Below are 16,552 nucleotides of genomic sequence, written 5' to 3' on the forward strand. Positions count from 1 at the left end.
GAAGACAACTTTGGCCACCGCAACCTTCCCAGGCTTCAGGAACTCTTCTGGTCAGGCTTTATCAGCGCTAGGAGTTCAAAAGGAAAACAAAACTGACCTTTGTTTTATTCTGCTGAATTGCCCAGGCAAGGAAGCTGTCCAGGGGCTTGACCTCTCCTGAATATCATTCAAACGTATTTTGCTGTCAATGGAGACTGTTTCATTGAGACCTTGTGATTCCTCATGATGGGGCCTATGTCACATACACCAATTAAGAGTCCTAAATGATTCCTGCTCTCTGTGGAGGTATTGAGGATGCTGGCTGCAGCTGTTGTGGAGGATCGCTTTCCAGAGAGGAGGAAAAGTCAGTCCTTTTTTTTCTTGTGCAGGGAGCAGACTGCCTTGCAAAAAACATGCTAGTCTAGCCCATGCTGTAAGATTGATGCAGGCAGGGACTGAGTTTTATTTTAATGGGTTATGTAAGCTTGAAAGAATTAGTAAAAGTTAGAGGCAAACTAGCATGGTGATGACCACCAGCTTTCCATGGGGTCCTGCAATGCCTCTTATGACAAAGAGCTTTCATAATGTAAATTGTTGTGTCAGGGAAAGTTGCATGGGTATGGCCCCACAAAAATAATAGAGATTGTAGTGGAGTGGATCTTGGGTTAAATCTTAATTGTGCACTTCTTGACACACATGCTGCTTGCGCTAAAGGATACAATACCCTGATTTTCTCTCTGCCTCAGCTCCAGATCTCTTTTTATTTTGTTCCTTCCCCATTCCTCCCCCCCCCCCCCCCCGATTTTATGAGCAGGACTTTCTAGACAGTAATGTATTTGGGCTGCTGCCTCTCAAAGAGGTAAACAGAAGGAAGAAATTGCCCTTAGGCCAGCTAGCAGAGCTTTTTCTCTCTAAGTCAGAAGGCTTTAGAAGACTTTTCCTACTGAGATGATAGGCTTTTAAATGGAAACCAAGGGTCATTTATGGATAGACTTCTCTGGTGATTACACAGGGAGAAGGAACTGTCATGTAGAGAGCCTCATTCACTTCGCTGTCAGTTTATTGGCTGAAATTTGCTTGGTGGAATAACTTCCACCCTCTCTGCATCATTCAAAAATAGAAGAAAAAAGCAGAAAACAAGGCAAAATTAAATGCTTCCTCTTGAGTCATGGATGCTAACAGGGATTATTAATAGAGGCAGAGCCTTTTTCCTTAAAAAAATATGCATTTCTTTTAATCAGGGATTAAAATCTTTTGGGTTTGTTTTACTCATCAGTAAATCAAGCTCCCTGAACACTGAAGGTTCCATGTAACATTTATTTCCTGTGACTGGTAATTCACATCTTGAAAGTCAGATAATGAATCATAGCAAACTCTCTTAATGAGAGGTTTCTGTTGCTTTGGGCTTTTCAGTTTGTTTTGTTCGGTAGCTTGTTTTGGTTTCTTACTCGATAGAATTCCAAGTGCTTGTCAAAAATATACAATATATTTTATAGTTGTGAAGTGGACAACCAAAGGCAAAAATACATGGTAATAATTTGTCCAAAATGAATGCAATAGAGAGTGGAAAGGCATAAAAATGTAGTCCAGTGGACTGCTGGCCTGAACAGCAAAAACATATTGTATCTCCTTGGGAATAGTCAGGGATATTGAAACATTTACTACCTTGCTTGCTTAGCTTCCAGTAAAGGCAGAGCAGCCAATGTCTGCTGCAGAAGGATAGATTTACACAAGGGACAAAAGAAACCAGGGACTGAGTGAAAGGATTGCTTTTAAGCAGCTCTGTCTGTGAAGAATCTGTGAATATAATTCCAGAATTCAAACATCTGCTTATAGACCCTAATGAAATCCTTAATCCTTGCAGTTTGTAATCTCTTTCTTTTATAAGGGGAAAAAAAAATTCTCTCTTACTCAGTCCTTCACCTGAACCAGAGGCAACAGCATAAATCAAAGGTCAGAAAGGACCTGCAGAACATAGTTTGGATGTCAAAAAAACAAGGGCCATCAATTTTCATCCTGTTTCTCTTTTGTTGAGACGAAGAGATTGAATTTGGCAAAAACTTGTCATCTTAAATGATATGTAGTCCTCAGAAGAGGATTTCAGAGATAAACAATCAAGACATAGGAGATTTTCTTTATCAGTGTGTTAATCTGATTTTAAGAAAGTATGTTTCAGGTTTCATATTACATATATATTTCAAATTAAAGTATTTCTGATAACTTTTTCTGCATTTCAACTTCCACATTAAAAGCACTACTGTTTCAGCTAGTGAGCCAATGTAACTTTTCAGGTTTCATATCAGTATGTCTAAGGACATCTGAACCTCTTTATTTTGGCAGACAGTCTTGCAATTATTTTCATTCAATCTAACTGGAAGAGATGCTGAGATTTTTCTGTTCCAGGTGTGCTTTTACACCTGGTTATGTCCTGAATGAAAAAAAAAAAAAAAAAAAAAAAAAAAAAAACAACAAAAACAAATTAAAAAGGCAAGCCAATTTTGATGTGATACAATTAACATTAAATGGCTTACTTATCTTTCTGTCAATGTCTGTATAAAATGATTGTGGATTGTAATAAAATTTTTTCTTACAAGTTCCCCTATGGCTATAGCAAAAGATGAATTTTTAATACCTGTCCATCTGAATGTATTATTTTCTTAATTTCTTTTATTCATTTTCTTTTTAATGCCAAAAAAAAAAAAAATAAATCACCAAGTTTTGTCTTTGGCTTCCAGGGGACTAGATGTTTGCTCTGTACTTCAGTAATAGAAATAACAAATGGAACAGAAAAACCAAACAAGGCAGATGTAAATGGTCTTGGCTGGAATTGTCAAGAGAGCCATGTTATCTATATATCTCGTAAGCATGGTTTTATATTAATTTGAGTTCAGCAACGCTATAAGGATTTGTTGTATGATGGCTGTTCGGATGTTATATTTTAAAATATGGCACTGATCTCATTCCATTGTTTGGTATATTGTATATTGGTCTACAGCAGAAATCACCCTTAATTGACACATATTACACTGTGAACTTAATATTTATAGGGAAATGCAGAGAGTATTGTTCCTGCTGTCTTGGCTGTATTTGTTCTATTTGAGTAAAATCTTTTTTAAAAAGACTTTAAAGTCACTATCAACTTTCTCTGGAGGCCCTTTCAGATATGACCTATGAAATGAAAAATGCTTGTGCAGCCTCAAGGAGAAGTCAAAAATACTTTTAGCTAATTATGTGTTCTAAGGAGAGGCTGATCAGGATGCACAAGGGTCTGGCACACTGTCCATTCAATCTGTTTTTGCCCTGGGAATTTATTAGTACTTATGCTATTTGGCGACATCTGAAACAACAGTGAGACATCAATCAGTAGAAACAACCTTGAAGGCCTGATCTACTGAAACTGATGAATTTTGACACTCTTGTAACTGAGACTAGCTTTAGATCAGACACTCAATCATTTTTCTTCATCAATCCTTTGTTTCCAGGATTGTGATAGAAAATTGATAATTTTTATTGATTTTTCTTCCATGGAGGGAAATAGGAGACAGGTACTTCTGTCCTCTGTGTCCTGGGATGAGTCTCAATCTCTAGCTCTGGATGGTCAGCCTGCCAAGAACTCAGATGTTAGTTTTCTGACTGTTCAGCACAGCTAATCCATAAGAGTTTCTTTAATGTCACCTTATTTTATCCTATTTTCTCATAAAAAGGACTTCTGTCAGTCCTATAGGCAATACACTCTTACTCTTTGCTCTTCCAATCTAATACTTGTTCTTAATAGGCTTCTGAAAATCAAATTATTGTGAACAGTTTAAAGCAATGATTGAACAATTCCAAACCTAAATCGGTGCTTTAGCTAGGCAAGGTTATCTGAAATTTTAGCAGTCATGTCCTAGACCCAATTAAATGGGAATGTAATTAACAAAAACTGTTGCATGAGGAGCTATGATAGAAATCAGAAATTGCTCTCAAACCAGACAAAATTTCCTTCTAATATATGTGTGTGTATATATATATATATCTTTCTACACATAGTTAGCAAAATTCTGTATTTCACTACAGATAGAAAATGTTGGAACTCTGAAACGTTCTTCCTGAAAAGGCAGACTAGTTCTTGTCTGTCCCCAGCTGATTGTGTTGGCACTCTTACAGGAGCCTTGGCAAAGTGCAGAGGGCAGCTGGAGTTGAGAGCCAAGTTAGGAGTGTTTAACTCCATGAGCTCACAATTGTCAAATGGTGATAAAAACACTGCTTAGTGCTGAGAGTTGTGCAGCTCAGCAGGAAGCTGTGAGGTGTCAGACTAGGGATTGTGCAGAATGAAGGGCAATTTTTCTTAAGCTTGAAAGTGATGATAAAAAATCCCAGGGATAAGAAAATTTTTGTTTGTGTGTGTATCTGTACCTGTGTTGCTTTTTCTTGTGTGTGTGCCACTTCAGAACCTGGGACAGGTGCTGATTTGTCAGCCACAGTGCCAGAACACACTGATTACCTGCTGAACATGCCCAGAGCTGGCAGCAACAGGACAAGTTTCAATGTGCGTGGAAGGGCCATTCTCTAGCTCAGACTCCCTGCCCAACAGGAGCCAGACTTTCACAGGCTCTTTGCTCCCTTTCAGGTACTCAACAGCTTTGCATCCAATGTGCCAAAAGCTTCTGAGAATCTGGCTACTGACTTTGGCAAACTGAAACCTGCCCGTGAGATCTGGGAGTCCTGCTCTTGGATGTCTTACTGACATGGTCAGCTAATGCCCGTCTTGGTTTGTGGTTTCACTGACGTGAGCATTTGCTCACTAAAACCAAAGCTGAGAGGTGTGTTTAATTAAAGCTACAGTGCAGCCAAAGTAGCCTCCTGAGTGTGATTGTGTTAAGGCAGAGATGACTGAAAACTGGATCTCAACAACTCTTGTCAGAAGAATATCAATTTCAGTTTCCTTTTCATTATCCAGTTTCAACTGGAGGGCAAAAAACTGCTGCTCTTTCATAGATAGTGTGCATTGGATACCTTTTCATAGACAATGTTAATTCCAGCATACATTTCCCCTACTCCCAAGAGATTTCTAGGCTCTATTTCCGTATCTTGTTAGTAGAAAAGGACTAAGACAGTGAAAAACCAAGCACATCATGGAGAACATTTCTGGAACTTTTGCTTCTTGTAGATTGTGTCAGTAAGTGGTAGAATGTCCGTAACCCTTTTTTATAAGAGAAAACAAGACTTTTCACAGAAGAACTATGAAAGGTAGTGAAATCTGATAAATGCATGGTTTTCCTCTTTGTGGGTGTGAAAAGCAAAGCTTATTGCATCGATGCAGATTCATTCTCTGAAGTTGGTGGTACATTTTCTTTCATGAGATCAATTTTGGGTTTGCTTTTTTTACAAACTCTAATCACAGTCTGAAAACTCTACCTCCTAAGAAAATACCAATATTTTTTTTAAACAACTTGAAAAATGTCTGGTCCTGAAGAATGACATATTCCCAAAGCTGCACAGAGGAGACTGTAAGAGGGCTGACCCTAAACCTTGAAGAATCCAACTTGCCTCAGTGCTTATGAGTATTCGAGAAAAAGCCCCGCTATCAGCAATATATTTGGATTTAAAAGATTAATTCTTACTTCCTGGGTATTATGTTACCTTCCTAGCCTGCATTTGTTATGGGACAGACAGAACCTTGTTATCTTGATGATACAATCACTGCCAAGGCTGCGACATTACAGTGAGCAATGGACATGAAGTATATGAAGAAGGGTTAGATTTGAGACAAATCCAGACAGATTGCAATCTAACCCGTTTTGCAGAATAGGATCTCATGAAAGTAAAAATTAAGATGAAAATGAAACATAAGTGGATGAGCTTGTGCTTTGTAAATAAGTTCTTCCTTTAAAAAAAGGCAGTTAATAATTACTTTTATATATAGTCCATGAAAACACAAATTTTGCAAATTATGCAATTAAAATATTTGTAATGAGAATCACAAATAACAATGAACATAAATATTCATAGGCTAGATTCTTAGTTAGAGGGCTGCAGGTTTTTGACACCCCACAGTTCTGTGATGATCTGCTGAGTTCCTCAGGATGGTGGAAAGAACTGCACTGTCCTCACAGAAGCCTTCTGTGGCATGAAGGCTGGACCAGGAAAGTCACAGGAAAACTTGCTTTGGTACAGAAATGTTCAAAGGAAGCCTCTTGCAGAATATGGAGCTGGATTTTACTGGCCATGTTCCGTTTGATGGAATCCTTCCCAAATACAACATACATGTGCCTGGTAATTGTTGGTCCAGAGATTTATTGGTTGCCATTTTCCTATTCAGAGAGAAGCAACTTTGATTTATTATTTGACAAATCTGGCAGCTACTTGTGGATATTAAAGGAGCTTTTCAAATGTGGAGATATTTCAACTATATTTACATTTCTCCCTCTATAGTTAAATGTTATTAGTTTCAGCAGGAGAAACAAATGTTATTTTTGGAGTGGCTTAGGTGACAGTTAATATCTTCCAAATGACTCATGGGAAATTACAATGTGCTGGGGGCAAGGGAAGCCACTCACCCTGCAGTCACTCCAGCTGGTTCATCCTTCCCACCCATGTTACACTGTCTGCCCAGGCTTCCAGCACTCAGAATTAAGCACAGATTTTCCATGGAAAGGTTTTTCTGGCAGACAGTTTGTTGCCAAGACTAATAGCACCTGCTGACCTTGCAGGAGTGCTATACAGGTAATTGCATTAGGATAGCCAGATATGCAAAGGAAAGGGAATTTTTTATCTCAAAGTTCAACTCAAGCTGATGGTTGCGATACCCATTCCCTCTCATACTCAATCTTGTTGCTCTGTCTCCAGTAGTATCAGCAGTTCAAAAGTAGCTCAGCATGGCTTCCCAAGCTGTAACCATGCTAGCATAGCTTTTCCCCATCTATTTAACTTTATTTCTGAGATACAGGGCAATACAAGGAGCCCACACAAGTTTGCATGGAAATCCAGCTCCTAATTCCTCTCATTCTGAGAGATGTCTTCCTTTGAAACAAACAGGAGAAAGACATCATTAATTGACATACACAGTCTATAAATTTAATTATTGGAGTCACATGTTCAGAGTCTCATGGAATTACAAATATGATGCAAAAACTTCTGAACACAATTTAGTTCTTCTAAGAGTACTGGTATATGAATGATTCAAGCCACAGTTCAGGCTGAAAATTCAGACATGAACATAAAGCTCAATCATAGTGACAGATGTTTTAGGAAGTACTTGAGCTAAGTTCTTCAGCATTTTCATATTGCATTTGTTCAGAAAAGCCCCCAGGAAATACTTCCAGTATTTCCAGTATTTTCCCCCCTTCAAGGAGGGGGGAAATAATGGGAACACCTCTAAAGATGACCACAACCTCTTTGGACCCCTCATAGCATGACATCAGCAGTCCAGAATACCTGCAGTTTAGTAGGATTTATCGGTTGCCTAACCATGACTATATATAGGGAAGGTTATACTCTGCTGATCACAGAAATTTGGGGTTTTTTTATAGAAACACAAAGCTCACTGAGGAGCCTGGCAAACCTCAAGTTTTTTCCCAAGAACCCATTAATATATTAAGTTACTCAGATGTGCTATGTGAGAACAAATATCCATGTAGGCCACCTCCAGCAGTGCCCAAACCTAGCTGCCAAAGGAATAGTAAGGCTAGCAGAAGAACAAAGATTACAGAAGAGATTGTGAAAATATGCTAGAGACTGGAAGAATATTTGAGGAAAACTTAAACTCTAAGCCTTCCTGAGTCAGATGTGGTTTTGCTGTTTTCAGTAATCCTCCATAGATTTCTTCTTCTGTGAACTTGTCCATTCCCCTCCAATCCGCTATTTGCAACTTTTTATTTGGGAATAAGTATTAACAAGTTGGTTGGAGCTCCCTAGGTCTTGTGTACTTTACCTGAGGTCTGAGCTTATCTGGAGAAACACACACAAATAAAGAGATGAGTCTGACTGATGGGAGGCTCTGTTGGTTCCCAGCACACCAATTTAATGTTTGTACACACTGGTGGTATGTAAATCTATAGAGATAACAACATCAGATAGATTTGAGGGGAGCAAACTGTGATCCTTCAAACACTTGCACACCAAGGGGAGGTAAAATAGTTTGTCAGGACTGTACTGCAAGGCACCTGCCTGGTTGTTAATGCTCTGCTGCTTTTGGACTTCCTCTGCCATCTGTAAGATAAAAACAAAATTCTCACTGGACAAAGAATTATAATGATACATTATATGTCTTTAATATTAATTTACTCAGCTGCTGTGAGAGTGCATGCGTGAACAGCAAATGTTGACTTTGTTCTGAAGGAAATCAATGGCCATGAAGTTGTCAGCAGTCACATGGAAGTCCATCTACCTTGGAGACAGAAGAGCAAAGAGGCAGGAAAAAGTGTTATCTGTTGTTTAAGTACCTTTTCTGTCTCTGATGATAGCTGTGACTCTAAATTAACAAAATATTCCTTAGAAATTTCTGCAAAGGCTTGTCTGGGAGGTATCACATTTGTGAAATTTGCAACATGTTTATGAGCTCAGCAGGTTCTTCAACCCTGAGAAGTCCTATTAACTTAACTGTAGTGTAAATTACTGGCTAGAAAATATGGTTGCTGAGTTATTATTAATAGTGCTATTATTATTGTTATTTTTATAATTAATATCATTTCATAGAACTATGAAAAAATTCTCTGCCTTGCTTATTCACTTCATGCCACTCCAATTTTTTTTCTGAAAGAAGCCTTGTCTGTACAACTGAGAAATAGAGAAGAAAGGCTGATTATCTCCTATACATTTAATGACAGTATTTTACAGTAACAAAGAGAAGAAATCTGAAGACATTTTCTCAGTAAAATGATTTTTATTGTTACGGAAGGGTGCAAATTCCATCCTCTCAAAGATGAGTATTGGTCTGGTCCATAATTGTGATGCATGCCCAAACCACAAATGCACCATGTACTCAGAAATTACCATCCCACGGTAATTGTGGATGTTTGTCAAAATTGCACTTCCATCTTGGAGATAGCCTCCAGAGTATATAATTTATACAGTATCAGCCTTTTTATGCCTTTTATGATGATTTCCAAGAGTAATTGGTGCTCATTAACATTAAATTTGCTATAAAAATGTACTTAGAGTGCATCATGAACTGGTAGGAGAGTTTGCTGAGGTTTTATTCTTTTATGGTTCCTACATGGCCCAAAAAGATGGTGGAAGAGAAAATAATAGAAGGGTCAAGAGGCCTCGTGTTGCTTTATTTCACAGGCTTGCAGTGCACATCCAAAGAGCTATTGGTGGCAGCAGTATAGAATTAAAAAGAAAAAAACAAAAACTTTTTATGACTCCTTGCATGGTCTCAGGCAAGAAGCCATAAATCAGCAGCAAGGTCATAGCAGTAGATCACAAAATGGGTCACTTTAGCACAGGCTGGATTGAATTCTGGTGTGTCCAAGGGCAGTTTTTGATACTGCTCCTTCTCCTCAGTGTGGAGCGAAGTACTCAGGGTATCAGTGGCACAGATGGTAGAACACACAACAGCAACCTTGCACCCCTTGAAGGTACAGCTTCTCCCTTTTTCTCTTTCCCTTCTTGTTTCCTTGCTTCTGGCTGGTTCATGATCATGTACTACTGACAGAAAAAAAAGAAAGGAAGGCATAGGTCTGGTAAGGATGAATCTCTTATGCTTTGCTTATTTCTCTTTCTTCTTTCTTCCTTACTTCCCTTATATATTTTATTCTTTCTGCCTTTCTTTCCCTCCCTTCCTCTTTTTTTTTTCACACTAAAGGATAAAAATTGCAACAAGTACAACTGCATTTTCATTTAGCCCAGCGGGACCTAACATCTACATAACACCCACCATTTATCACTTGAACTTCATCTGAGTCCCCCAGTACCACCTGAGACCTCTGATCTATATTTGAGGTCTCTTTATAGACTCTGAACTACATAGTTTCCTAACTCTCACAACAAAAAAATGCTACCCCCTCCTTTCCTTTATGCAGTAAGTTAACATGACCTGTGTTATTCTATCTCCTTCCTAATGCAGTTTTTATGGGGTACTACTATTATTTTGCTTTCATAATGTTAATTAATGTCATGTATTTTGACAAGAGTTCTAAGTCCCCTTAACCTGTCTAGCTTGTTGTGTGCAACTTATTATTGATTCAAGCCCTTTGCTTGACCTTGAGAAAATACTAAACAATTAGTGAGGGGAGTGTGGCCTTTCTAAAAGCATTTGCTCCAAAGGCCTTAAAGGGTCTTATTTGCTCTTCTGCATTTCTCAATCCATATCTGCCAACAAGAAAAAAAAAGTGAATTAAAAATACATATTCCCATTTTTACCACTGAGAAGAAATATAGTGTTGTCATAGGACAAAAAAGAGGTAGAACTCTGCACAGACTACCCAGCTGCAGTCTGTGGGAGAGACATCAGGAGCATCCCACCTGATTGCAAACATTGCTGCCCCAGACTCCTCAGGGTATGTCATGCAGAGTCATCAAGCAGAGCTGTCCTGGCTTCTTGACTTCTCCTTGGTTCCCCACCAGTGAGAAGCACAGAGCTCACACTGATCTCTCTAAGCTTGGTTGTTATGTATAGGGCTTTGTCTATGTCTTTCAGGTACTCCATGGTGAGGTTTATTTAAACAAATTCCTCCATTTCCCTAGTGAGCGACATCTTCCCCAAGGACACTGCATGGATACAACCTGCAGTTCTCTGTAAAAGTGACAAAATACACCTACCAAATTATGTTGGTATCATCCTGACCCCATAAAAGTGTCATTCCCTGATATGTCCATGTCTGAGCTGTTTTCATACCTGTAACAAATTTCTAGATGCAGAACAGGTAGAACTTCTTACAATCTTTCCATAATTTCCAAATGGCCTCAGCAAATGGCCTTTTGCATCTTGGCAGGCTGCAGAGATAAAATACAGTTTATTTAAACCATAGTGAAATCCATTTCTTTTAACTTGTTTCACTCTTCTCCAAGCCATAAATAGCTGTATTCACCTATTCAGTAAGATCCACAGGTGCTTGGAAAATAATGAACAAACAAATTTTAAAAACCCACAAAAACTAACAGACTGAAAGTAGCCACTCATCTGCTAGTTGGCATTCCAGACTGAACATTGGTTAATTCAATGTCAGCTCTTTCTGCCTTATACTGGGATAATTAGCCCAGCCTAAAACATCCTTAGCATTAAGTGAAATTATTTTGTTTGACTTTTCAGTGGTAGCACTTGTGCAGTCAGCCACATCTGAGAAATTGGTGAGGAAGTTTTCCCCTGGTGCCTGCAAGTTGTTCAGGACAGGCTTCTACCTGGGACCCCAGGAGTGTCTGTGCATCCATCACTGTGCTCAGAGTTCAACAAAGCCTTGCTGAAGAGGGTTTTAACTCACGTGTTTGACTTTGTGGTGCAGAGGTCAGGACCTTCACACTCTTGTTTGAGGTGTGATGGGGTTTGACAGCTGTTGCTTCTCTGCTGCAATGTTTTATCTGCCCTAAACCGAAACACTGCCTCAAGAGCAAACACAGACTTCCCACATGCTGATGTCTCAATTGAGACTGTACATTTGGTGTGATGGCAGGGGTGTCATGCAAGAGCACAGCCAGCCTGGAGTGCCTTAGCAGCTGGCATGGCAGTATGGAAATGGTTCCCACCCTAGGAGAGCAGAACAGAGGGAGACTGGACTGCTGGGAGGCATTGCTTGCAGACTGGGAAGGCACACAGAGAGCTGAAGGGTAAGATGAGAGAATCTGCATGAAAGACACTACAATATCAGAGAAAAATGAGGCTGTCACAATAAATTGTTATCCCTGGGTATCTGAGTTAACACATCATTGGAACAAATGATGCAGTTCACTCATAGAGTTCCTGCCCAGCCCTTTGCAGACACACAAAAAACATTGCAACTTTTATCTTCAGCTCACACTGTGAGGCTCATCTTCACTACGGTTACCCTCTAGCCAATTTGTTGGGTTTTATTAAGAAAAGAAAGAGTAAATAATGGAGACTCAGAAAGGAGTTGTATCAGCACTGCCCAGCATTGTATGTTCCTCAACAGCCCTGCCTTGCTTACACGTGTCAGTGGACAGCAGAGAGCAGAGTTTTTCCTGATAGATGAGAAATCAGGTAAATGCCTGCACTAGATGTCAGAGTACAATTCTTCATGACTGCCTAGAACATCAATAAAAATCTTCACATCTATCCCCAAGGATACACAGCAATGCAATCATGAATGATTGAAATTCAGCCTGCTACAATACCCTGGCTCAGTATCAGCCTTTGATATAGGTTAAATAAAATAACCACATTTCAAGAGCAGTCAGGACAAGGAATTTCTTTTTGCTTGTTGTGGTGTTGTCATTGGTTTTTGATAAAGCAGGTGGGGCACATGGTGAAAGCCAGTGCATGTCAGGCATACACCAACAACTCTATATGCTTCAAATTTCAATTTGCCTTGATGATCATGGAGTGTAATAAATTAGTGTTCTTAAGAAATGGATCCATTTGGTCATACACATAACATGGCATTAACAATGCCTTCAGCACTTTCCTGTGTTGTTGGCTATGTCAAAAAGAAAAAAAAAAAGGACACATTTGTTGTCATTGTTGAGTTGTTGTGGTGGGAGGTTTGTTTCATTATCTATTTATTTATATAAATAGATTATAAATGGATTTATAATAATATATCTATTTATATATATAAATGACCTGGTCTTTTTTTGCTGAGAAAGCCAGAGGTGGTGTAAGTTATGTTTCCTGTGGTAGCAACTCCTCCAAGGAGGATGAAGAGAGACTGACCTACACGTGATCAAATCCCTTGCAAACCACCTTCAAATGCAAGGCAGCGCAAGACCCAATTACTGGGGTTCAGAAAAATGAATCCAGGGTAAAAGAGGCAGAGAGAGCTATTTCTGAAAATAGGAAAATAGAGACTCTGTCTTGGGGATCTGTAAAAGTTTGGCTTGTTTTGTTGAGCAAATGGAGCTGGGGACAGTTATGTGGTTGCTGCCAGTAAGTGCATTAGAGATTGAAGAGAATACCAAGGACAGGAGCTACTAAAGTTTAGAAAAACGACAATGCAAGATGAGTGTGTGGGAAGTGATGAGTGGGAGGAATAAGTTGTCCATGAATGTATCTTGGAAGTTACTAAACTGTGTTCCATTGACCAAAGATGTGCTTTTCTGGAGAACTCTTCCAACTAGGTCAAACAACCGTACTTAATCCATGAATTTTGGACTGAGAGCCTATAGATTCTTGGCATTAGAAGTAGACTGGATTCTTGATCATTCTAGGTAGATGAAAAAAATAAAGTCATAAATTATCATCAGTCTAGATATTAAGCTCTTTTAATGAACCAAGCACTATGCTGCAGTCATTTCAGAATTTGTGATCCAAACCCACCATGTTTCAACCTTTGTACCAAGGCACCATGTAAAATGTGCATAAAACTTGAGTGTAGACACTTATGTTTGTTGCAGAGATACTGGGCTTGTATGAAGGAAAGCAGCGGTATCTGCAGCTTTTTGGCTAGACTCTTAGATCTGCTAGAAAGTTTGATCATAGTCAGTGGTGTTTTGATTTGTAAAACTGGTTGAAAAATTACTTTTTCTTCTGAAAAATATTCTATAATCAGTTTCTGTGGTAGTTTTGCATATTTCTTTGTCTTTTTCATTCTAACTTCTCATAAAAAAGAAGAGCAAAGTAGGTAACATTTGAAATTTAAAATAAAACCAAACCATATTCCATTGAGCAGAGATTTTATTAATTTTAATGAAAATGTCTATGGTATTTAAAGTCAAATTTTAATGAAAAGAGGTTCAAAGGACATTTTTTATCCCTTCCAATCAAGTCATATTTTGGAGAAAGTTGTTGCCAGAGGTTGGCTTTCCGTATTTTAGTGTCAGAGGGATATCTGACCAGTTCAAAACACACAGATACACTGTGCTGAAAGATATGAAAAGAAAAAGTGAACATATTAACTACACTCAGACGTATTCTGCTCCATTCACTCATCATTTTACTTATAAGCTACAGCACCTGGAATTGCTTTTAAACAAAATACTGTGCTTATTCCTTTCCTTGAATCAGTTGATTATAAAAGCTCCCTCACTTTTCCTGTTCTTTTTATTTTTCTTTTCTGCCTGACTCTATCCAAATATTTTTTTCTTGAAATTAACAGTCTAACACATTTCTTGCCTCATAAGAGGCCATGAGGGCACCTAACACAGCACCCCTCATTTGCAGGGTGCAAACACTGTTGAGATTGTTTGGTACATTGTTGTTTTAAGAATAGTTTAAGATTCGAGCAATAATTGAATATGAAGCCATCCTGAATTCCCTGAATGCATCAAAGGACAAGGTTCAGGGAAATTGAGCTAGTACAGGGAAACAAAGATGAACAATTGCAAGGACAGAGGAATTATCTTTCCTGTTCACTGCTTTACTAAGGAAATCTTGATAAACCTCTTTTCAAAGAATGAAACTGTCATACTACGACATGAAATAACTCATGCATTTACTTAAGATGTAAAAGAAGGAAAAGAAGAAGTTTTATTTTTGACTTTGTAATATATAGAATTTTAAAAGTGGCAGTGGATTGGAGGGTGAAATTGCCACCTTTCCAACCACATTGGTCAAACTAACAGTTCATCTGTTCTCTCCTTCCACAAAAAAGAATGCAAAACAATCATTATTTACATGAACAGTGTGTGAGAACCTCCAGTAGAAATATGTAAACCTCAGAAGCCATAGAAAACTTTTAAAAGAAATTCAAAACTTTTAAAAGAACAGGGTGACATGAAACCATAGAGTCACTTGACTTGTGATTATAAAGATGATTTATGAAGAATGTTGTGGTAGATGGGTGTTTGGTGTGAATCACTGCAGTCTTTTTAGGAAAAGAAATAGGTCACAGAAAAGGATATTGCTGGTTTGTTTTCCTTTTCTTTCCATGGAACCGGGAAGGGTTTCAGACACAGCTGGACCTTCACGCTGCTGTAGAAAATTGAAAAATATATTATCTATCAATTGAGTGTTTTAATTCAGTCCTGTCTCTGCTTCAGCCATTATTGAGAATTCAATTGAAACCCAAAAGGCAGAAGTTCTTCAGCTGACTTTCGGGAGTGAACTTTATACAATTAATAATTTTTTTCCTCCCTAGTTGCCCTATGACACTAGTGCATACCTACTTACATGACGAAAACTTTGGTTGCCTATAAAAGGAACGCTAGAAGCTTGCATCTAGAAATAATTTAATCTAATGTGCGGGGGCAATGTTTTTGGAAACAGTGTAAAATATTATAGGATATTTACTTATGGAAAGAAAGCCAGGAAAGAGGTCAAATGGTACTTTGTCAGGGCAGCCAGACTGTTCCAGAAATAGGTGAGCAAGTAACCTGTATTATAAATGCATAACTGTACTCTTTGGAAAGAAAAAAATAAAAAATCCAAGAAAGGTTATTTAATCATATCTTCCATTATTGATAAAAGTCCTACACTCTCTGGCTCTAATACACAAATTCTTTAACATCAATTCCCTTGGGGTGAGAAGGTTTTCTGTGGTGAATGTAAAGTAATAGTTTCAGAAGTAAATTAATATGAGGAAAAGCTTCTTTACTGGAACAGGCTGCTCAGAGAGGCTGTGGAGTGTCCTCCTCTGGAGATATTCAAAATCCCTCCTGGACATGATCCTGTGCAACCTGCCCTGGGTGAATCTGCTTTAGCAGCAGGGTTGGACTAGATCATCTCCAGAGGTTCAGGCGTTCTATGATTCTGTAACGGAGTAAATTGTGACTTGATCTCCATTTTTCTTCCCAGATCATACAATAGGAAGAAATGGCAAGAAACTGAACGTTCTGTAATACATTTTTTATTCAGTTGATTTAAAGGAGTATCATGTCTGTTTACAGGTGTATTTATTAGTTTAGTTATTGGTATGATACTAGAACACTCCCATGTATGAAAAATAGGCAGACGTGCGTTGTAAGCAAACTACAGAGGAGCTTGAAGTGTACTGATGAAGGTGTTCTAGTTCAAACAGAAATAATTTCAGCCTTTTTACACTGTTCTACATGGAAAGCAGACTGGATGATCACATCATACCTGGCTTCTTAATTAAAGGATTTGTATTTAACTCTACCTTATGTAATTATGAGTATATAAAATGTTTTAAATTCATGTCAAAATTAATACACTAGCAATAGTTCCTGGTCTATTTTTTTTAATTTTCATTTTTCACATGAAAAACATGGATTTGTTACAGGTAAGGTTTAAGGGAGAGAGTATGCATAGAAAGTCACACCTTTCCCATCAGTAGTGTGAAATTTCACCATACCTGCACAGGGATCTCTCTCAGCCCTGCTGCCTGTACCTAATAATCATCTTTAGGAGAACTCTACATCTTTATCACTGTAACTTGGTTGTTGAGAAAAACAGCTCTGGAGACAATGTTTTATGTTTGCCAGCTGTCCTTTGAAACATTGATTGCTGTGAATCACAGCTACCAGATGTGATTTCATGTCACTGCTGATCTGGTTCATCCTCAAGCAGAGCCTTGGTGGTGGA

The sequence above is a fragment of the Vidua macroura genome, chromosome 8 (assembly GCF_024509145.1).
Source record: "Vidua macroura isolate BioBank_ID:100142 chromosome 8, ASM2450914v1, whole genome shotgun sequence".
Classification (NCBI taxonomy): domain Eukaryota; kingdom Metazoa; phylum Chordata; class Aves; order Passeriformes; family Viduidae; genus Vidua; species Vidua macroura.